This window comes from Vipera ursinii, assembly GCF_947247035.1.
Source record: "Vipera ursinii genome assembly, chromosome: 11".
NCBI classification, from domain to species: domain Eukaryota; kingdom Metazoa; phylum Chordata; class Lepidosauria; order Squamata; family Viperidae; genus Vipera; species Vipera ursinii.
In genome coordinates this window covers 4,238,918-4,262,393 of record NC_139524.1, presented here as the reverse complement: position 1 = coordinate 4,262,393, position 23,476 = coordinate 4,238,918, and positions in this window count along the sequence as shown.

The following is a 23,476-nucleotide window of genomic DNA, read 5'->3' as shown; positions in this document are numbered from 1 at the left end:
GAGTCAAAGATGACAAAGGAAGGAATTTATTTATGTTCTGAAAAATCACCTTCCACAAACAACATCTGTGCATCCTGCTCAATCTATACCTTTTATCTCTTCTGGAAATAACAGTTATTATTAAATCCACGAGAACAAGGAGACCTTCTGCTCAGTGGCTATTGATTGGCTGGTATAAGATTGGTAGGGATGTGTTTGCTTCTGGAGTCTTGGGCGTTTCTATTGATGCTCTTTTGAATAAAGCTTTTCCGACTTTGCTTAACGAGTTTTATAGAATTGCCTTGGGAGATAAGTAAACATTTTCCAACAGGGAAAACAAGCAAGAAGCATAACAGAAAGCAAAAGAAAAAACCCAAAGGGGAAAAGAAAATCTCCAAAACAAGAAAGCAGAACATTTGATGTGTTAATGACAAAGGTTTGATAGTGACATCGGCACATAAACCAACAGGCGATTTGCCTTCATCTATTCTTTCTGTGCGATCCGATTTTATAAAAGGGGCAATGGATTCAGATATTCAATTTATTTATTTATTTATTATTGGGACTTATATGCCGCCCTATCTCCCGAAGGACTCAGGGCGGCTAACAACAATAAAATACAATGATACAAAAGTTAAAAAAAGAAATTAAATTAATAGCCTCAATAGAATAAGTTAAAATTAAAGTTGAAAATTAAAAAAACATAATTAAAATCCCTGTCAGTCCAGGTCAGCCTGATGGAAAAGAAGTGTTTTAAGGCCGCGGCGAAAGGACCGGAGATCCGGGGCCATCCGGAGCTCAGGGGGGAGCTGGTTCCATAGGGCTGGCGCTCCCACAGAGAAGGCCCTCCCCCTGGGGGTCGCCAGCCGACATTGTCTAGCCGACGGTACCTTGAGGAGGCCTTCTCTGTGTGAGCGCACTGGGCGATGGGAAGTCGTCCCCGGCAGCAGACGGTCCTGCAAATATCCCGGGCCTAAGCCATGTAGGGCTTTAAAGGTAAGTACCAGCACCTTAAATCTCACCTGGAGGACAACCGGTAACCAATGCAGCTCACGCAGGAGGGGTGTAATATGGGAGTATCAGGATGCTCCCATCACTACCCGCGCGGCCGCATTCTGCACCAGCTGAAGCCTCCGGGTGGTCTTCAAGGGCAGCCCCATGTAGAGAGCATTGCAGTAATCTATACGGGAGGTAACGAGTGCATGAGTGACGTAGGGCATCTCGGTCCAGATAGGGGCGCAACTGGCGCACCAGGCGAACCTGGGCAAATGCCCCCCTGCCCACAACTCCAATATGATCTTCAAAACTGAGTCGTGAATCCAGGAGGATGCCTAAATTGTGCGCCCTATCAACGGGAGGTAATACCTCTCCTCCCATAACCAAAGATGGAACCTCTTGGACTAAACGAGATGTCGGTACGTAAAGCCACTCAGTTTTGGCCGGGTTGAGCCGGAGCCTGTTCTTCCCCATCCAAATCCGTACCGCTTCCAGGCAACGGGACATCACATCAAGGGCATCACTGGGATGGTTTGGGGTGGAGATGAAAAGCTGGGTATCATCAGCATATTCATGATACCTCACCCGGAAACCACGGATGATCTCACCCAGAGGCTTCATATAGATGTTGAACAGGAGGGGCGAGAGTACCGACCCGAGGCACCCCACAACTAAGGGGCCTAGGGGCTGACCTCTGCCCCCCTGCCAACACCGTCTGCGAATGGCCCGAGAGGTAGGAGGAGAACCACCGTAAAACGGTGCCTCCCACTCCCAACAACTCAAGACGTTGCAGCAAGATACTGTGGTCGATGGTATCAAAAGCCGCTGAGAGATCTAATAGGACCAGGACAGAGGAATAACCCCTATCTCGGGCCCGCCAAAGATCATCCACCAGCGCGACCAATGCCGTCTCCGTGCTGTGCCCTGGTCTGAAACCCGATTGGTACGGATCTAGATATTCAGCTTCCTCCAGGTTCAAAGGGAGCTGCCGTGCCACCACGCTCTCAACAACCTTCGCAAGAAAGCGAAGGTTGGAGACAGGATGAAAGTTATTTAAAATAGCTGGATCCAAGGCAGGTTTCTTGAGGAGGGGCCTTACCACCACTTCTTTCAAGATAGCAGGGAAGCACCCCTCACTCCAGGAAGCATTGATAACTGCTAGGAGCCAGCCTCGTGTAACCTCCCGAGCCGCATAAACCAGCCAGGAGGGACACGGGTCCAACAAACACGTGGTGTCACTTAATTTCCCCGTGATCCTGTCCACTTCATCTGGAGTCACAGGGTCAAACTCTTCCCAAATGTTCTCGGCCAAACCCATCGCTTCCTCCTCGTCAGATACTGCCCAGTCAGAGTCCAGACCAGCCCGAATCTGAGCGATTTTATCCACCAGATACTCACTAAATTCCTCGGCCTGTCCCTGCAAGGGGTCCTCTCCCGTCTCTTGATTTAAAAGGGAACGGGTCACCCTAAACAGGGCGGCCGGGCGGTTATCTGTGGACACAATGAGGGTGGCGAAGTAAGCACGCTTCGCCACCTCCATTGCCACAAGATAAGATCTAGAAAAGGATCTTAACTGTGTTCGGTCAGACTCGGACCGACTGGATCTCCAAATGCTCTCTAGGCCCCTTCTCCGGCGCTTCATCTCCCGCAGGTCCACGGAAAACAAAGGAGCGAGCCGGGATCTGCGCCAGGTCAGAGGCCGCAAAGGCACAACGCGGTTGAGAGCCTCCGAAGCAACCTGTTGCCAGGCATCAACTAAGGTCTCGACCGGGCTGTGGGAAAGGGAGGTAGGAATCAATCCAAGTGCCGTCTGGAACCTATCTGTGTCCATCAGGCACCTGGGGCGGAACCACCTGGTCGGTTCCACCTCCCATCAGCGGGGGGTGGCATGACAGAGGCCCAACCGCAGGAGATAATGGTCTGTCCATGAAAGGGGTTGAGATGTTGGAGTAACCCCCCCAGACCATTAAGCCACTGCCCAGAGATAAAAATAAGGTCAGGTGTGTTTCCCCCCTCATGAGTCGGACCCTGAATAATCTGGGTAAGGTCCATGGCCATCATGGAAGCCATGAACTCTCGGGCTACCCCCAATGCACCCCCCAGGGAAGGCAGATTAAAATCTCCCAGAACCATATGTCTGGGAAACTCAACCGCCAACCCCAAGAGAGCATCGAGTAGCCCGGGCAGAGCCGTTGCTACGCAGCTGGGAGAGGTATGTAAGCAACAGGCCCAACTGACCACCAAGGCCCCACCTTAAGAGGAGGGACTCACATCCGCCTATCTGAGGGGCAGTGGCCTCCCGCGGACAGAGGGCCTCCCTAATAATGACCGCCACCCCACCGCCCCTACCCTGAGCCCGAGGCTGATGCAGCACACAGAAACCTGGAAGGCATAAATCAATCAGAGGGACCCCTCCCTCCGAGCCCAACCACGTTTCCGTGATGCATGCCAGGTCTGCGTCCTCCTCCTCGATCAAATCACGGATGAGGGGAGCTTTATTCACAACAGACCTGGCATTTAAATAGATCAGCCTGAGCTCAGGTGTCTGCCCTCCACCTTCCCCAGGGGAGCAGGTGAGAGCCAGAGGGTCGGAGTGCACCACAGCTCGAAAATAGCGGGGGCTTGATCCCAGATTACGATATGGTCCTCTGTTCATCCATCTGCCGCCATTCCCAATCACCGTGGGGATCGCTATCCCCACCCCATCCCCCCAGGTCCCAAGACTCTCCCCGGCCCCCTTATCGCCGCGACCATCAGCCAACCTAGACTGAAAAATCCCCCCCTCATTCTGTCGGGCCTGACCCTCCCCCCTCCCTAACCCTTTAAAAAATTTTAAAAGAAAACCCAAAAGCCTCTTTTTTGCACCATGCCACCTCTCGGGGTCCCAAGACCCGTCATTAGATGAACTTTTAGATATACGTTCCAAAAAAGTGGAATATCGGAGGAGGCTGCGTTTGGTATAGAGAAGCCCTTTGACATTGTACAGTTCAAATTTCTGGACTATGTTTTAGCCAAATACGGATATCCTTCTCTTTTTTTTTAAATAACTATGATGTGCAGTTCCAATTCTTCTGATAGGATTATTTCAAATGCAGTTATTTCTCCACACTGAAAAGGCCTAGTGAAACTTGTAAATATGCTCTTCTATTTAATCTGATATTAGAATTATTGGCCTGTCTTGTCAGGCAATTAACCTGGGCATCAAAGCAGATGGAGATGAAAATAAATTGTTACATGCTGATGCATTAGGTCTGATTGATAATTATGAATATCCTGCACCAAAATTTAATAGTCTAGCTTGGTAAACCATTAGGCTACTCCATTTAATTAAGCCGTCTATGTATAAAAACCTATCATTTAATAGATTGTTCATGTGATCTTAGAATACAAGATGAAGAGCAGCAGAGTAGCCATGCTGGCTGTAGGATTCTGCGAGTTGAAGTCCACAAGTCATAAAGCAGGGGTGTCAAACTGCCGGCCCACGGGCCGGTTGCATCATGCAGAGGCCAAGCCCACCCCACCAATGCGAGAAAAGTTGTGATACATCACGACACATCATGTGACGCGGCATGTTTGACACCTGTGTTACAAAGTTTGGACACCCCTGATCTAACCCAAAGAGTTCTGCCTTTGTCCCATAAAAACATCTACAGAGGGCCTGCTTAAGAGCCCATGCTCTCCAAACATGGAGATGGAGGGAGACCTTTTTAGTGGTGGTCCCAAAATTGTGAAAACCCCCCCCCTGCTGCCTCCCAATGTGTTCCTGGTGTTCCTCACATCCCAGTAAGAAATGAAGACTATTCTCTTATTATTAGGCTTTTAAAATAAAACCCAATAATGGCAGTTCTGTGTTGCTTTACAGTAGGGGTCCCCAACCCCGGTCCGGTCTGCAGAAAACATGTCTCCATGGAACCGGTCCCTGGTGCTCAAAAGATTGGGGACCTCTGCTTTACAGTACCCTATATACTGTGGTTGGTTGGACTTTTTGTGAGAAATCAAGCGGTGTTATTTAGGGATCAAACCTGATATTATTTTACAGCGCAAATTGTAGATAGCCATGGAGGTAACCTTGGAGAAACTATTTGGAAATAGTTAGAAGAAGAATATGTGCAGAAACCTGTCTTGGGCCTTGAGAAAAGAAAAGTATTAGGAAGAGACTTCTCTGAGAGTCCCATTCTCTTTGGGGTATAAGAGGGAGGAAGGAAAACTGTAATTAAAACTTGCAAATTTCTGTTACTATAGCCTACTCAATAAAGTACAGCTCAAGTCGTCTTGTACAGTCTATTCCATGATCTGGACAACTTTATAAAGGATGACACAAACTGCCCTGAGTCATTCAAGTGGACATTATAAATCTGTACTGTATATAGATCAATATATTAGTGTGAATTTAAATTATTTTCAGAAAGATTATGGCAATTCTCCTGGATTTGGAATTTTGGATTGATGACATCTATTCACTCTCTGCTTATTAATTGGCTTTGTACTGGTGTAATTAATCCTTGTCCTCAAGATTTACTCTAAGGAAGTTCTTCATGTCACTGAAGAGCCTGGAAAACTGCAATTCTGCATTTTCTGATGACCCTCCACGGGTAGGAGAGATCCTTCACTCTCAATATCGCCAGCCATCATGGAGGAGATACATTTGCATGCTTGTTCCAACGGCCTCAAATGCAGGTGCGTGAAAGCCTAGAAAGGGGCCAAAACCTATCCAAGCAGTTTCCAGAATCACCAAAACAGAAGTCTTTGCAAAGAGCCCCGCTTGGAAGAAGTGGAACTGTACAGGAGTTCTGGAAGAATTGCCTAGAGCCAGAGGGAGCCAGAGGGGAAATGATGAAACCCAGGCTGTCATGTTGCAAAGCAAACTCCATCTCTTGGGTATGACATTGCATGCAAGTACAGGTAGTCCTTGACTTACGGCCACAATGGAGCCCAAAATGTCTGTGGCTAAGTGAGACAATCAATCAGAATGGAGCTGGAATGGACCTTGGAGGTCTTCTAGTCCACCCCCTGCTCAAGCAGGTGGCCCCATACCACTTCAGGCAAGTGACTGTCCAGTCTCTTAACAACTTCCCGTGTTGGCGCACCCATAACTTCTGGTGGCAAGCAGTTCCACTGATTAATTGTGCTCACTGTCAGGAAATTTCTCCTTAGCTCTAGGTTCCTTCTCACCGTGATTAGTTTCCATCCGTTGCTTCTTGTTCTGTCTTCAGGTGCTTTGCAGAATAAGGTGATCCCCCTCCTCTTTGTGGCAACCTCTCAAATACTGGAATATTCAAATACTCAAATATTTTGAATTTTGCCCCATTTTATGACTTTTCTTGCCACAGTTTTTAAGTGAATCTGACTTCCTCACTCACTTTGCTTGTCAGAAGGTCGCAAAAAGGATCACATGACACACACACAGACCCGGGACACTGGAACCGTCATAAATCCAGGTCCATTGCTAAGCATCTGAATCTTGACCATGGGGATGCTGCAACAGCTATAAGTTTGAAAAACTATCCTAAGTCACTTTTTTCAGTGCTGTAGTAACTTTGAAAGGTCTTTCAATGAGCTGTTCTAAGTTCGAGGATTACCTGTACGGGGAGTCCTCAACTTACAACCCCAATTGGGGCCAGAATTTCCATTGCTAACCCAGGAGGTTGCTAGTTGAGTCGTGCCTGATTTTTTAATCATTTTTGACGGCTGTTAAAACAAATTTGTGCAGTTGTTAATTTGATCATTACGTGAATCCAGTCTCCCCCCGTTGACTTTGCTTGTGGAAAACTGGCCCGGAAAGTTGCAAATGGCAATCACACAACCATGGGATGCTGCCACTGCCATAAACACATGCCAAATTTTAGTCATGTGACTGTAGGGATGCTGGGACAGTTGAAGTATGGGGATCGGTTGTTAGCCACTTTTTTTCCAATCCCAGTGTAACTTCAATCAGCTGCTAAACCAGGGGTAAGCAACCTTGGCTCTTTTATGACTGGTGGACTTCAACTCCCAGAATTCATGAGCCAGCATGGCTCAGCTTGGAAACCTCTCCCTTTTCCCTCAGCATGGCTGGCTCAGGAATTCTGGGAGTTGAAGTCCACGAGTCATAAAAGAGCCAAAGTTGCCTACCCCTGTGCTGAACCAATGGCTAATATACAGGGCACAGCTTGTGTTGTGACATTATGACACACATTTCATCATTCTGTCAAAACTGCAGGTAGCCCTGCTGACAAGCAAGCCCCTTTTGGGTCGGGGGGCTTACTCTTCCTTACGTGCAAACAGAAGTTCAGGTTTTGAAGCACAGATTCCATTAACAGCTGCATGTGGAAACTGCCAATCAATGCCTTAAATAATTACAAGTGAAGGTTACATTTTATACAAGAAACAAATTCCCAAAGAAAATGAATACTGTACATTATCTACACACAGGTAATCCATAACCAATGAGGCATTCCAGATAAAGCGTCCAAATACGGCTATTTAAACTGAGGAATTAAGGGATGCTTGAAAACTATGTAAGTAACTATAAATGTAAGTCAATATGAATGAAGGTGAATCTACGTGTCCCAGGATAATGTTGCAGGATCCAATCTGGGTCGGTCACCAGGACCAGAGATTTTGTCTTCCAAGCTTTCAGATTCATACTGGAACCCATCCTCAGGGAACTTCTCTCTAGCAGAGTTGTGTGCTGTTCTGTGTATGGTATTTATACGTTCAATTTTGTAGCTACTAAGATTGTTGGATGAGCAGGCACAAAAACAGCCAGGGATGTGATTGAAGCCTGGGAAATGGGCCCCTCGTCAGTCAGTAGGAGTACTGATTTACCATCAAATACTTAAAAGGTGAGGGCTGGGCAACAGAAGCAAACAACAACCAACAACTTAATCGCCAGCCATAAACACCTCTATCAACATCTAAAAAGCCACATACACCAGGCACCATATAAATACCACACACAAAACAGCACACACTCTTCTAGAGAGAATTTCCCCAAAGACGGTCTCCAGCAAGAGCCCAAAAGCTCAGAAGACAAAATCTCTGGTCCCAACAACTGACCCACATTGGACCCTGCAATAAATCAATATTCTCAATTGTCAAATAATCAAGACTGCAAAATTTTCCTAAGCAAGTAGATTGGTAAAAAAGCAATGCCTCAAAAGGAAATCCTGCTGTTTGACACTATACTCCCTGACTCAGGATGTTTCACATCACATATTCATGGTGTGAATAGCCGAGTGTGAAGAGGACCTCTGCTATCATTTCACAAATGTGGGGAATGAAGAAGGTGGGTGGGGGACACCATTTAAAACAGAAGAACGTCTCCAAGAAGACAGCGCGGCAGCAGCATCCGCTACTGGAGAGAGGATGAAATTATTTCAAGGTGTGCCTGAAAGGAGAAGGCACCAGAAATCTTCTCCGGGTTACTAGCAATCAATTTAAGGCCAAACGTAATTTAAACCATGTGAGCAGAAATAGTCTGCCAAAGCTTTGCTTAAATGATTTGAGGGACATGAGAGCAGTGTTCCAATATCTAAGGGGCTGCCACAAAGATGAGGGGGGGGGCAACCTATTTTCCAAAGCACCTGAGGGAAGGACAAGAAGCAATGGATGGAAACTAACCAAGGAGAGAAGCAACCTAGAACTAAGGAGAAATTTCCTGACGGTGAGGACAATTAACCAGTGGAACCGCATGCCTCCAGAAGTTGTGGGTGCTCCATCACTGGAGGTCTTCAAGAAAAGAGTGGACAACTCTTTGTCTGAATTGGTATAGAATTTCCTGCTTGAACAGGGGCTGAACGAAGACCTCCAAGGTCCCTCCCAACTCTGTTATTCTGTTATAAAAATCATAAGAATATTCCTACCTTCCCTAATGTGTTTAATCCAGAAAAAAGGGTGATTTACAAAGAATTATTACATTCAAATGGAGAATTAAAATCTAAATCGCATTTGCAGGAACAGGGTATCCAGCTAGATTGGTGGGCGTATATGCAGCTTCGCAGTCGGTTCATGAAGGTGCCAGGGATTACTAGAGAAGCTCAAGGGTTCGATAAGATTCTTTTCGGGAAAAGTGAGAAGTTGCTGGCAAAATGTTACTCCTTACTATTGGATATGGATGGGTTAAATGAGCTTACAGAGGGCTTTAGGGTCGCCTGGGAAAGGAATCTGGGTTATCAAATTGAACGTGATAAGTGGCGGTCCATTTGGGAGAAAAATGTTAGGCTAACGAAATCTATTGTGTATAAAGAGAACGTTTATAAGATGATGTTTCATTGGCATCTCCCGCCAGCTAGGTTGGGTAAAATGTTTTTGGGTGTGTCCCCAGCATGTTGGAAGTGTGGAGAAAGAGAAGGCACCTATTACCACCAGTGGTGCACCTGTGGCGAAGCGAGGAAGTATTGGCATCGGCTTCATATATTCTGTAAAATTGACTCCTGAGACGTTTTTGTTAGGCTTAAAACCAGACAACCTGAATATATCTGCATGGTATTTGATGTCACATTTGTTAACGGTGGCACGTATATTATGGGCTCAATCCTGGAAAAACTCTGTTAGTCCTCCCAAGGATCTGATTGATTGTGCGGAATCGGACCGTTTGACCATGCTGTTGAAAGATAAGGGGGATACAGATTATTATCTATCTTGGAGACCGTGGTATGAATGGTTGACAAAAAGGGATGGTTATGGGAAGGATTGATTATACAATGTAATAGCAATTTGTCTAAATCATTAGAATGTTTATTATTATGTTTTGTATTTATTTGTAAAAAAAGAATTTTAATAAGCACTGTGATGTATTGTTATGATGTAGTTGTGGATGATTTCAATAAAATAAAATATATATTGGGGGGGAAAAAAGAATATTCCTGATGGTTGAGATTCCTCGTTAGCTCCCCTGAGCCTCCAGACAGAAAGACTAAGTGCAGTGTTTCAAAAGTAACGCAGAGTTCTTTAAGTCTTCTACCATTCTCTTTCCTCCACTGATACCTCCAGATTACAAATCCAAACATTTTTCTAAATCTGCTGAAAAGGTGCCACTCCGTGATACCAGGACCCTGCTATTTGGGGCCCACCTGCCTACCCACAACCGCTAAGCTGGTGGACCAGAAGAAGACCGCAGAAGGCCTCTAGAACACCACAAAAATACTCATGTTTGGCTCCCCAGCTTGGAAGGTAACATCTCTCTCTCTCTTCAACCTGTCACTTGTTCTCAAGGGAAGCCAATCATGTTGCCACTGTACAACAACATGTTCAGACTTGTATCTGTCAGTTGCACCAATGAAGAGAAAAGCCAGCAGGAGAATTTTGGACAAACTGTTAAGCTGATGTCAAATGCAAAGAGTCAAGAGTTCACACTTTTCCCTCCTGTCTGTGCAGAGGAAAAAAATAAAATAAAAAATGTAACCCACAAGGTGCTCCATCCACAAAACTGCTTGCACATGTACCATGAGGTAGGGAAGGGGCTTCTGGAAACGTACTCTTGATCAGCATTTAAATTATGTGAAAAGGGGGCCTAGGTATGAAAAGTGCCGTTACATTTATTGAAGAGATTGTGATTAACATTGAGGGAGTCTCTGCCTTCTCTTGTCTGCTCAGGGGAGCAGCAGATAAATCTTAACTCCACTGGAAATACCAAATGAAGCTAATTAACACCTTACTCTAGTCTAATGGATTGCAAAATTGGAATGGATTTACACCAAACTATTTATTATCGGCATACCAGGGGTGTGGTGGAATGTAGACTGGATCCCCAAGAGGGAGGGGCAAAGAAGCAGCACAGTTTGGAACATCTGGTAGGCAGGAAGTGAGCAAAGACGAAGCCTCCCTAGCAGTTCACAGTGTATATCTATAGTGATTGCAGAGAACTGCTTCAGTCTGACAAGATTCCATTTATAGGTAGTCCTCACCTTACTACCATAAGTGAGCCTAAAATTTCTGTTGCTAAAGGAGACAGTTGTGAAATGACTTTTGCCCCATTTTACGACTTTCCTTGCCATGGTTGTTAAGTGAAACATTGTAGTTAAGTTAGTAATACGGTGGCTAATGTCTTCCCCATTAACTTTTCTGGTTCAGGTCTCAAAAGGTAATCACATGACTCCAGGACATTGCAACCGTCATAAATATGAATCAGTTGCCAAGTGTCCGAATTCTGATCACGTGACCATGGGGATGCTGTACCGGTTGTTCAGAGTGAAAAATGGTCATAGGTCAGTGTTTTTCAGTGCCGTTGTAACTTCTAACGATCACTAAACAAACTGTTGTAAGTTGAGGACCATGAACATAGCTACAGCCATTGTCCTTCTCATTCCAGGCTGCCACACAGAATGGAGGGAGGGGGGTTGCCCAGGTGCTTCGCTAGTCAAAATAATCTTTTGTCCCATGGGAACCAAGGTCATCGGCTGCTCCCGAGAGTAGAGACTGGGCGTTTCATAAACAGCCCACTAAATAATCATATTGGGGAACGTAATTGCTTACATGGCTTTTGTGGGTGGGACATTTAACTTTGTCTTGGGGAATTGTTACTTGTGTATCCAGACTTGGTTTAACTTTTGACTGTGCCGATACTTCGTAACTAATAAACATGTTTTTTGAGGAATTTGCAAGCCTCGGAGTTCTGCTTTATTCGTCTCTGTCTGTCAGAACCATGACACTATCCGTACAGGCAAACAACAATAAAGGAACTCTTCAGAAGTAACTCCATGTGTTATTCTTGGTTATTTGGGCCTGATGTTAATCCTGTAAACTACAGCAATTATCTGCAATGACTATCGATATGCTCTGCCAGTTGCTAGGGAGTGTCCACTGTTGCTCTCTTCCTGCCCACCAGACATTCCAAGCTCTTCAAAGAAACGCCTTCAAAGAAAACCAAGAAAGCCTAGTCGACTCGTGAAAAAGCATCTTTGGGACATTCCAAGTTCTGCTATCTTTTTGCCCTCTGGGAAAGCAGCCCCTCCACCCTGCAAGGGATGAAACATCTATTTTGACTGACAACCCAGCTGCCCCTCCATGTACACTTAACCAAATTCAGGACCAATATCCATCGACCCCTTTCTGACACTATCAGTGAACTCAAGAGCATTTTTTTTCAAATCATTCATTCTGCTATCTTAAAGTGGATAATGTCATTTGTTCAGCTAAGAAGAATAAATAGGTAGCACCATCATATAATCTTTAAAAGAAATACTGTGTTTAGAACTTGGTTCGCATCCAGTAAAGCCTTTTCCAATTTTTTTTAAAAATGTGTTAATTAAAACGTTTGGGGGCAGAAGCTACAGATGTTACAGATGTTCAGCAGCAAGCCACAATTTCAGGTTTGTCGACAGAAATTTGTGACATTAGCACTTCTAATTAGCCCATCTACAGTTTCATTTGGGTTGTAAGGACCCCAAATTCTAGGGGAATAAAAGACCACAGAGGAAAAAGTCTCAGATAAACCACACAGAAGTAAAATACCAGGTAAAACCCCATTGCCTTTCATATAAAGTCAACCCTAGCAGCAGAATTTCATTTAAAATGAAATTAGGGACATCAGTTTAACATCTACAAATTCTCAACATCTGATGAATTCTAAATGGAGGTTCTAAAAGGAACTTCAATGCTATCAATATCCTTGCTGGAGAAGGTTTTAATTCTTCTGCAGATTTTTTCCTGCAGACTTACACACCAGCTTTTGCAATCTTTGGTAAACTTGACTCAGGATCTCAGATACGGAGAGAAAAGTAAAGCAGATTTGACCTGCCAGATATTGCCTAAGTTAGGTCTTTGTGCCTATATTTCCAGGCTCCAGGCCCTGTTCTACCAAACAACTTGAATACAAAAATATGCATAAAATTGATTAGTTACAACAAACTGATTAGCTGCAAACTATTGCCTGAAGAACCAAATGTTTCAGTTGCTCCAGCTCCAGTCAGCAATCTAATCAAAGATAATAAATGCATTTATCATTCAGCAAAATGAACAAAGATGTTCATTTACAGAGTTTGTCTCAGGGAACTCAAGATACACGACTCCTGTCAATTTCTAATCAACTCCCGGCTGAGCATAAGATATTGAGGTCAAAGAAGCTGACCTTCTTCTGAGTCCTTCTTCTGAGCCAACAAAGATCTGAGATTCCCATTTCTGTCCCAATTTCAAGGCAGGGCATGCTCATCAAAAGAGCCCTCGGGGTTAGAGATGGCTTTGTAAGAGGCCTTTTGAAGATGACAGGAACATTCGGGCCCCATCAGGATGCGTCAACTCCACATCTGGCAACAGCAGAAGCTGGGACCAAGAAATTCAGGGCAAAGGCCCATGGTGATCAGGGCTCTCATGGCTAAACATGTAATGGCAACACACTACAACATCTGCCTATCCCAGGTCCTTGGGAGGGGCAGGGCAGACGTACAAAAATGCCAAATCCAGCCTAGACATCTGGTTGACTATGCGATGAACCATAATACAGGTAGTCCTCAACTTAAGACCACAATTGAGCCCAAAATTTATGTTGCTAAGTGAGAAATTTTGTTAAGTGACTTTTGCCCCCTTTCTCGCCACATTTGTTAAGTGAATCACTGCAGTTCTTAAATTAGTAACACAGCTGTTAAGTGAATCTGGTTTCCCCACTCACTTTGGTTGTCGGAAGGTCGCAAAAGGGGATCACATGACCCAGGGACACCGCAAGGGTCATAAATGTGAGTCAATTGCCAAGTGTCTGAATTCTGATCACATGACCATGGGGATGCTGCAACGGTCGCCAGTGTGAAAAATCATCATGAGTCACTTTTTTTCAGCACTGTTGTCACTTCGGTCATTAAATGAACTGTTGAAAGTAGAAGACTACCTGTAGTATGGTAGCACTAATAACAATATTTAGCTTGGGTGCAATCCCAAAACATCCGGAGGACCACTTGAAGGCCGTCGACATTGACAAAGCCACCATTGGTCAATTGCAAAAGGCAGCTTTATTTAAAACTACTTACATCCTGTTATGATACCTTTAACTTGGGCAGGGGGTTGGAGTAGAAGACCTCCAAGGTCCCTTCCAGCCCTATAATTCTATGAACACCATCAAACAACCATCTCTGCCTATCCCAGGTCCTGGGGAAGGATTTGGTAGATGAACAAAAATGCCAAATCCAGTTTGAACACCTGGCTGACTGCAATGAGCCATACTAATTTATTAATATTGTATGCCACAGATATTGTTTGATGGTATTAAAGGCATCATTGTGGGACACAATTGGTTCCACCTACAGCTTCATTTTGCAAGTGACTGATTAACAAAAGGCAGCTTTACTTGGAATAGCTAACATCCTGCAATGATAACTTTAACAACATCTGCCTATCCCAGGCCCTTGGGAAGGACTCAATAAATGCCAAATGCCAAATCTAACCATAAGAAAGACAAAAAGGTCTTTCAAAGCATGTAATTCAGTAGACAGAAATTCCCTAAAGAGGGGCTCAAGCGTGAGTCCAAAAGCTCAGAAGAGTAAATTTCTTGTCCTGGTGACCGACCAAAAGTTCTGAATAGTGGATGTGGCAGTACATGATGACAGCAGAAGGGAAGAGAAAGAACTAGTGGGGGGAAAAAATTACAAAATATGAAGACCTGCAAGCAGAAGAATTGTGGCAGAAGAAAGCAAAAGTAACGCCGATGATAATAATAGGTGCCTGGAGCACCACTTGAACCCCATCAACACTGACAAAATCACCACCAGTCAATTGCAAAAGGCAGCTTTACTTAAATCAGCTGATGTCCTGGGACAATACCTTTAACGCCATCAAATACACAACATCTGCCTATCCCAGGTCCTTGGGAAGGACTCCATGGGTCTAAACATCTGACTTTGCAACTAACTATAATTCCTCAAGCATGTGTGCCACCATAGACCAACACCCTACTAAGTAGCAAGGGTAATCAAACCTTGAATTAACTGAGCAAATGGGGCCCTACAATTACCTTTCTAAAGTTGCAATGTCAGACTTTTAGTTATAGTAAGAGGACGGAAATTTCATTGACATTGTTCAGTTGTCAAATTTCATATACAAGGTATGTAATTCAAGAGAAGATTATCTTCTGCACATTTAAACTTTTGTCACCCAATCAGATTTATATGCTTTATAAATATAATGAAATATGGGACTTATTTATCCAAAGTACAGCAGATTAAAAAAAAACAGGATAGTTATACGAGTCTATTAGCGGTAACAATAGCAATAGCAGTTAGACTTACGAGGGCAATTTGGAAATAAAGCTCAGTTTGGTTATCAATGACAGACACTCGTGGATACAGAACTTTTATTATACACATTAGAAAACTACAACACTACATTACTTTTCAACATAGTCACCATTCAAATTGAGGCGCTTGTCATAACGTCTTACAAAGTTTGAAATTCCTTAGTAGCAACTGCTCAGAGCCAAATCTGGGCTATACGGGGCGGGGGGGGGTGATCAAAAACATCCCAGCAGAACTGTTCAAAGGTTCTTGGGTGTGTCTCGCGGTGAGCGGGCGAGCATTATCCTGAACCAAAACCACATACATACCCCGATGCTTGTTATGGAGGGCACATCTGAGTTTTCATAACATTTCACAGCAGACGTCTGAATTATAATAATAATAATAATTTTATTTATATACCACCCTTCTCCCGAAGGACCCAGGGCAGTGAACAGGGCAAGTATATAAAAATACAAAAATACAAAAGTTAAAAAAGAATTAAATACAATGCCCAAACTAAAACAGTAAATACATATATTAAAAACAACAATAAAATCCCAAACCCATCCCCCCATCACGCCAGGCTGGCTTGTTTGAATAAGTGCGTCTTCAGATCGCGTCGGAAGGAGCGAAGGTCAGGCGCCATCCGGAGCTCGACCGGCAACCGATTCCATAAATCCGGGGCGCCCACAGAGAAGGACCTCCCCCTGGGGGCCACCAGATGACATTCTCTGACCGGTGGCACCCTGAGGAGGCCCTCTCTGTGGGAACGCACAGGGCGGAGGGAAGTTGATGCTGGCAGCAGGTGATCCCTGAGGTACTCCGGACCCATGCCATGTAGGGCCTTGAACACCATTACCAGTACCTTGAATCTCATTGATGGCTGAACCACGCTCCATGAACTTCACTAGCAGTACTCCTTTGGCATCTTCACATTTTGGCGGGATTTTCTATGGCAGCCCTTCCGTTGTGGTGTAGCCATGATCATTTGTACAGTTGACACTCCCCTTCCCCGTCTCCCCCCAGCCTTTGATGGCAGGATGCCAGTAAGGCACCAAGCCAAAGACAGCAGACCTGACATGAGTCTGGTACCTGGGTGGGAGAGGACCACGAAAGCCTGCAGCTGTAAGCTAGACTGGGAAACTGCAAAAAATATCTGTGAAAAAGGCAATAGAAGATTGCATCCATAATGTTGTTCAAACTGGAATTGAGGGTGATGTGGAGATTACATCCTTCTGAGGTTGATAAAATGATGACCCAGATTGTTGGGGGCAAGATGCTGACTCTGTAAACTGCTTAGAGAGGGCTGTTGTTGTGATTCTTTGCCTGCCAGCAGACCCGAAGAATCGGAGGAGGAGGAGGAGAAGGTGCCTGGGTTCACATTGGAGTCTGTGGAAGGCTCTGAGGATCAGGAAGACTCAGAGGCAGACGCAGAGCCCGGCCCATCTACTCACGCTCAGGCAGAGACACAGCTGTTTTGCAGGCCAGAACTAAGCGATGAGGAGGAACAGCTGGGGCCAGTCCCGGATGCGCGAATGCACAGGGGAGAGCAAGACAACGGAGGGCAGTGGGGGGGGCTCCATAGGCAAAGTAAGAGTCACTAAGAAGCCACAGCCTGGCTGGACTATAAAGAGGAGAGGTTTGGGAGGTGCTGGTTGCCAAAGGCAACCATTCATGCTACGGCTTCATGCTTCTGTCATTGGATTTCTTGTCTCAGGATTCTTGGACATTTAACCAGGTTTGTCGGATTTCTGTGTGTTTGAGTGACTTGAACCTTGAGCATTCCAGCTGAGAACTCAAGAGACTGAATCTTGTTTGTGTCAACAGCTAAAGGACTGGTTGGAGTTTGTTCCCTAAAAGCTGTGTCAAAATAAAAGGGGCTTTTTCTTACAAAGTCCTGCCTTGTTCCATGCAAAAAGGGGCTTTCCTCGTGAGTAAGCAATTGAGCAGTAGTCGCGTAGGCTGGGACAGAACAGCTGTAAAGCAGTGAAGCGATATATAAGTCTAAGCGCTATTGCTATTCTGCCTTAAAAACACCAGTGCATTTCTGACTGCAGGTAGTTTTCAAGTTACAGCTCTTTGTTTAATGACTGTTTAAAGTTATGGCTCTGAAAAACGTATGAGTGGTCCTCACATTTACAACCATTACGACATCCTCACGGTCATGGGATAGAAAATTGAGTGCTTGGAATGTAGAGGTGCTCTTCGACTTATGACAACTGAGCCCAAAATTTCTGTTGCTAAGCGAGACATTTGTTAAGTGAGCTTTGACCCATTCTACAACCTTTCCTGCCACCGTTGTTAAGTGACTCACTGCACTTGTTAAGTTAGTAACTTCGTTGTTAAGTGAATCTGGCTTCCCCCGGAAGGTCACAAAAGGGGATCACATGACCCCGGGACACTGTGACCATCATAAATATGAATCAATTAATTGCCAAGCGTCTGAATTTTGGTCACGTGATCACAGGGATGCTGCAACAGTTGTAAGTGTGAAAAATGGTCATAAGTCACTTTTTCCAGTGGTGTTGTAACCTTGAACAGTCACTAAATGAGCTCTTGTAAGTCGAGGGTTACCTGTAATTAAATACAGCCCACACTCATCAAAATGTCTGCCACTCCATTGTAGACAAAAAAGTTGAGGGTCTAATATTTATGCTTTGTTGTTGTTAGTTGCGAAGTCGTGTCCGACCCATCGCGACCCTATGGACAATGTTCCTCCAGGCCTTCCTGTCCTCTACCATCTTCTGGAGTCCATCTAAGCTCACGCCTACTGCTTCAGTGACTCCATCCAGCCACCTCATTCTCTGTCGTCCCCTTCTTCTATTGCCCTCAATCTTTCCCAGCATTAGGCTCTTCTCCAGTGAGTCCTTCCTTCTCATTAGGTGGCCAAAGTATTTGAGTTTTAGCTTCAGGATCTGGCCTTCTAAAGAGCAGTCAGGGTTGATCTCCTCTAGGACTGACCGGTTTGATCGCCTTGCAGTCCAAGGAACTCGCAGGAGTCTTCTCCAGCACCATAGTTCAAAGGCTTCAATTCTTTGGCGCTCAGCCTTTCTTATGGTCCAGCTTTCACTGCCATACATTGCAACTGGGAAGACCATAGCCTTGACTATACGGATTTTTGTTGACAGGGTGATGTCTCTGCTTTTTAGTGTGCTGTCTAGATTTGCCATGGCTTTCCTCCCAAGGAGCAAGCGTCTTTTAATTTCTTGGCTACAGTCCCCATCTGCAGTGATCTTGGAGCCAAGGAAAATAAAATCTGTCACTACCTCCATTTATTTATGCTATATTTATGCTACAATGAGCAATTTGAGAACAGGCTAGGGTAGGAGTCACGAAAATTAAAAAGAAACAAAAATCAAATTTGACTTCTAGTCGAAGCTGGATTTAAGTTAGAAGGCACAGCTCCTGGGAAAGCCCAGATTGTCTTTTTGTTTCAGTTGGTTTTACAAAAAAAAAGAAAAGAAAACAATCCTGAATTTCCCCAACAGGTGAAATGTGACAGATATCAACTACTATTATTGTTGACTGTTAAGAGAGCTTTGCTGTGTTAAAAGGGATGAAGAGAGAGTCTTCCTTTTAAATAATTGCAGAATTCAGACCCACAAGGGAGACCCAGCCAAACAAAATAGTTGTTTGAATGCAATATCAAATCTCACACTTGTGGTGACTATCCCCAGGAGCCTGCAAGCTTCATGGAGAATTCATCACCAAATGCTAGAATATAATTGAATGTTACAATATTATTATATTTTCAAAGTACTGTAATGCATAAAGCATCCTGGAATCCATTAGGAGACTCAAACCTCTGCCTCTCGCAAAGGGGCCGGCGGGACAGCAAATATATTTCACTGCAATGCCATTAATTTCAAGGGCAGGTAGTCCTCGACTTATGGCTACAACTGGGACTGGATAATTTGCCATTCAGCTATGCAGTTATTAAGTGAGACATCATGTAACCATGACTTGTGATCTTCCCTGATGGATTCTCCATGGAGTTTGCTTGTCAAAAGCTGGCTGGGAAAGTCGCAAGTGGCAATTTGCTGGGACACTGCAGCCATTATCCACAGAAAGTGCCTGGATTGCAATCATGTGACAAAGAGGATGCTACATCAGTTAGAAGTGAAAGGACCAGTTTTAACTCTTTTTTTAAGGGCCATCATCACTTCAAATGATGACATTTTATTACCCAACTAGGTAACATCATCAGTGTTAGAAGCGAGCGGGGCTTGTGGAGTGGAGGAGTGTGCGTTTCTTGGTGTTCTCTAAGCTTGGTTGTTTTCTTGCAGACATTTTATTACCAAACTATGTAACATCAGCAGGGCCAGAAGAGATTGAGGTTTGCTCTACACTTATATAGTTAACTATATTTTATATGCTAACTATACTAGTAGTATAAGGGACGCAGTGGCTCAGTGGGTTAGGACGCTGAGCTTGTCAATCAGAAGGTCGGCAGTTTGGCGGGTCGAATCCCGAGTGCCGCATAACAGAGTGAGCACCTGTTATCCGTCCCAGCTTCTGCCAACCTAGCAGTTCAAAAGCACGTAAAAATGCAAGTAGAAAAATAGGGACCGCTACGGTGGGAAGGTAACAGCGTTCCGTGTGCCTTTGGCGTCTAGTCATGCCGGCCACATGACCACGGAGACGTCCTTGGACAAGCGCTGGCTCTTCGGCTTTGAAACGGAGATGAGCACCGGCCCCTAGAGTTGGAAACGACTAGCACACATGTGCAGGGGAACCTTTACCTTTACCTTACTAGTAGTATATAAAAAAAGCGCAAACCCATAGACATGGAAGATGGGGGGACTTCAACTCCCAGAATTCCCCAGCCATCTTCAAATGTTGATGTCTTGTTGTTAGCTGCGAAGTCATGTCCGACCCATCGTGACCCCATGGACAACGTTCCTTCAGGCCTTCCTGTCCTCTACCATCTTTTGGAGTCCATTTAAGCTCACACCTACTGCTTCAGTGACTCCATCCAGCCACCTCATTCTCTGTCGTCCCCTTCTTCTCTTGCCCTCAACATTTCCCAGCATTAGGCTCTTCTCCAGTGAGTCCTTCCTTCTCTTTAGGTGGCCAAAGTATTTGAGTTTCAACTTCAGGATCTGGCCTTCTAAAGAGCAGTCAGGGTTGATCTCCTCTAGGACTGACTGGTTTGATCACCTTGCAGTCCAAGGAACTCGCAGAATTTTTCTCCAGCACCATAGTTCAAAGGCCTCAATTCTTTGGTGCTCAGCCTTTCTTATGGTCCAACTTTCATTGCAACTGGGAAGACCATAGCCTTGACTATACGCATTTTTGTTGGCAGGGTGATGTCTCTGCTTTTTAGTGTGCTGTCTAGATTTGCCATGGCTTTCCTCCCGAGGAGCAAGCATCTTTTAATTTTTTGGCTACAGTCCCCATCTGCGGTGATCTTGGAGCCCAGGAAAACAAAATCTGTCACTACCTCCATTTCTTCCCATCTTCAAATGGCCAAGGTTGGAAAAAAACACTTCTCTAGAAAAGATTGGCTTAGGTTCAAGCTTTGATTGGCTGCACTTCTACAAAGGGAGGAGGGCAGGCCCCAAGACCCACCCCCTCACTTAGTTTAGATACCCTCCTTAGCTAGTTCCTGGGCAGGGTCCCTGCTTATCCCGCGGGTGATATTTATGAATGTCTAAAGTCCGATGCAAGGACACTTTTTGTAGACAGCCCTTTCTTCCAGGAAAATTTCATTTTTCTTCACTGTTTGGAAGGAAACCCATTATTACCAATTAACCTGCAGTGAACTTATATCAACTACTGAATTGAACATACAGTAATTATACTTCGATAGCTAAAGAATGAAGGAACACGGTGGCTCAGTGGGCTAGGACGCTGAGCTTGTCGATCAGAAGGTCGGCAGTTTGGCGGGTTGAATCCTGAGTGCCGCGTAACAGAGTGAGCGCCTGTTACTCACCCCAGCTTCTGCCAACCTAGCAGTTCGAAAGCACGTAAAAATGCAAGTAGAAAAATAGGGACCAACTACGGTGGGAAGGTAACAGCGTTCCGTGCGCCTTTGGCGTCTAGTCATGCCGGCCACATGACCACGGAGACGTCCTCGGACAAGCGCTGGCTCTTCGGCTTTAAAACGGAGATGAGCACCGGCCCCTAGAGTCGGAAACGACTAGCACGCATGTGCGGGGTAACCTTTACCTTTACCTTTAGCTAAAGCAAATTCCAGCCTTCTCTGCTCACTTTGTCTTTTCTTTGGGGGGGGCTCACAAGGGTGCCATGTCCTTCCAGCTGCTTCAATGCCTTCCTTGGCTTCGGATTTTCCCATCCTCCGTTGCCCAGAAAAGATTTGTCTCCTGTTCTTTCTTTCTGCCTCTTCCTTGTCTCTTAAGGTTTAAGCCCACAGGGCGGAAGATAAGTTATTTATTGTATTTTTCGTCTGCCGAGTCGCTAGGAGGCTTCTCTGGGTAGATTGCATAAAAAGAATAGAAATACAACACAGTCACAAATAAAAAGGCATTAAGGAGCCCATCCGAACCAGTGAACAGTTCCTTAGAAATAAATCTCAACTCGGTTCAAAGGAGGCTATTCTTAGATAAGGCTGTATAGGACTGCAAACGAAACAGATTAGGCATTTACATGTAGCTTGGCTGGTGTCCCAACTCATAGGAGGAGGTTTGCAACGATCCTTCAATTCTGCAGTACTTTTGTAAGCTGCCTTATGTGCCGACCATTAGATAAACTCATGCCCTCCTCCCCTTTGGATGGGGGAAAGTCCACTCTGTTAAAAGTCAGAAACAAGGGTAAAAACAAAGGTAAAAGAGGCCGTAATAAAAGCTGGAGAAAAGAGCCAGGTAAGAAAAGGAAGAAACACAGCAGAGCAGAGTGTGTGTGTGTGTGTGTGTGTGTGTGTGTATGAATCGTTTATCACAATTCATGAATGCAGCCTCTGTTTTCGATGTGCTGGGAAAATGTAGCTATATATATATATATATATATATATATATATATATATATATATATATATATATGTATATGTATATGTATATGTATATGTATATGTATATGTATATGTATATGTATATGTATATGTATATGTATATGTATATGTATATGTATATGTATATGTGTATGTATGTATGTATGTATGTATGTATGTATGTATATATATAGGGAGATAGGCTTAATAAAAAGCTTGGATGAAAAAGCTACATTTTCCCAGCACATCGAAAACAGAGGACTGCATTCATGAATTGTGACAAACGATTCATTCTTGCTATAGAAATAGCCAGGGGTGCCTAATCAACATCAAAATCTCTCTGAAGGCACCAGGCATATGTTGAGGAGGAGGAGGAGGAGGAGGAGGAGGAGGAGGGGAGAAAGGAAAGAGGAGGACGAGGATGGGGAAGGGAGGAAGAGGAAGGGAAGAGATGAAGAGGAGGGGGAAGGGGGAGAGGAGGAGGGGGAAGGAGGAGGAGGAGGATTCTCACATAAAGTGAATGCAGACAGCTAAAATCAAATCTGTAATCAAACTGAACACTGTCAGTGTCCAGTGAGTACCCAAGGAGGTTTTCTCTTAAGAATGAACTGAGAAGCTGTCCAGCTCCATGTAAGTAAAAGATCCCTTTGACCACTGGTTGCTTCCAAACGGAGACACAGCTGGACTTCCATCCAAATTCTCTTCTTCTCATGGAAGAAGAGATCAAATACAAAAACCTCTGGACAACTGCAGCTCTCATGAACAATTCCTCTTATTTCATCAGCTCCTCCTTATAAAGAGCCAAAAGCTGAGAATTTTAAAAAAAGAACTTTCTCTAAGAAAGGGGAAGGGAAAGCATCTTCCAAAAGGATATGAATTCACTACGCTGCATTTTAACTAATTCTTGAATTATCTGGCTTTCCCCAGGACCACCTTCCTCGTCCTCCCTTCAACCCATTGTGGACTTCCAAGATGTCCCACCACTGAGGCATCCTTAGCCAACAAAACAGCAGATGGCTGCAACCTAGGACCTGGGTTTAGAAGTCTGTCCATCTGCTACACACACATACAACACACACCCCAATGGAAATAGCATCCAGGGAAGTTAGAGAGTTTGTGGGTTACAACCTCACCTGTCTTCTGCTAAATGTCCAGATTGTGGCCAGTACAGGTAATCCTCAACTTACGACCACAACTGAGCCCAATATTTCTGTTGCTGAGACATTTGTTCAGTGAATTTTGCCCCATTTTACGACCAATCTTGCCACAATTGTTAAGCAAATCACTGCAACTGTTAAGTTAGTAACGTGGCTGTTAAGTGACTCCAGCTTCTCCACTGACTTTGCTTCTTAGAAGGTCGTAAATGGGGATC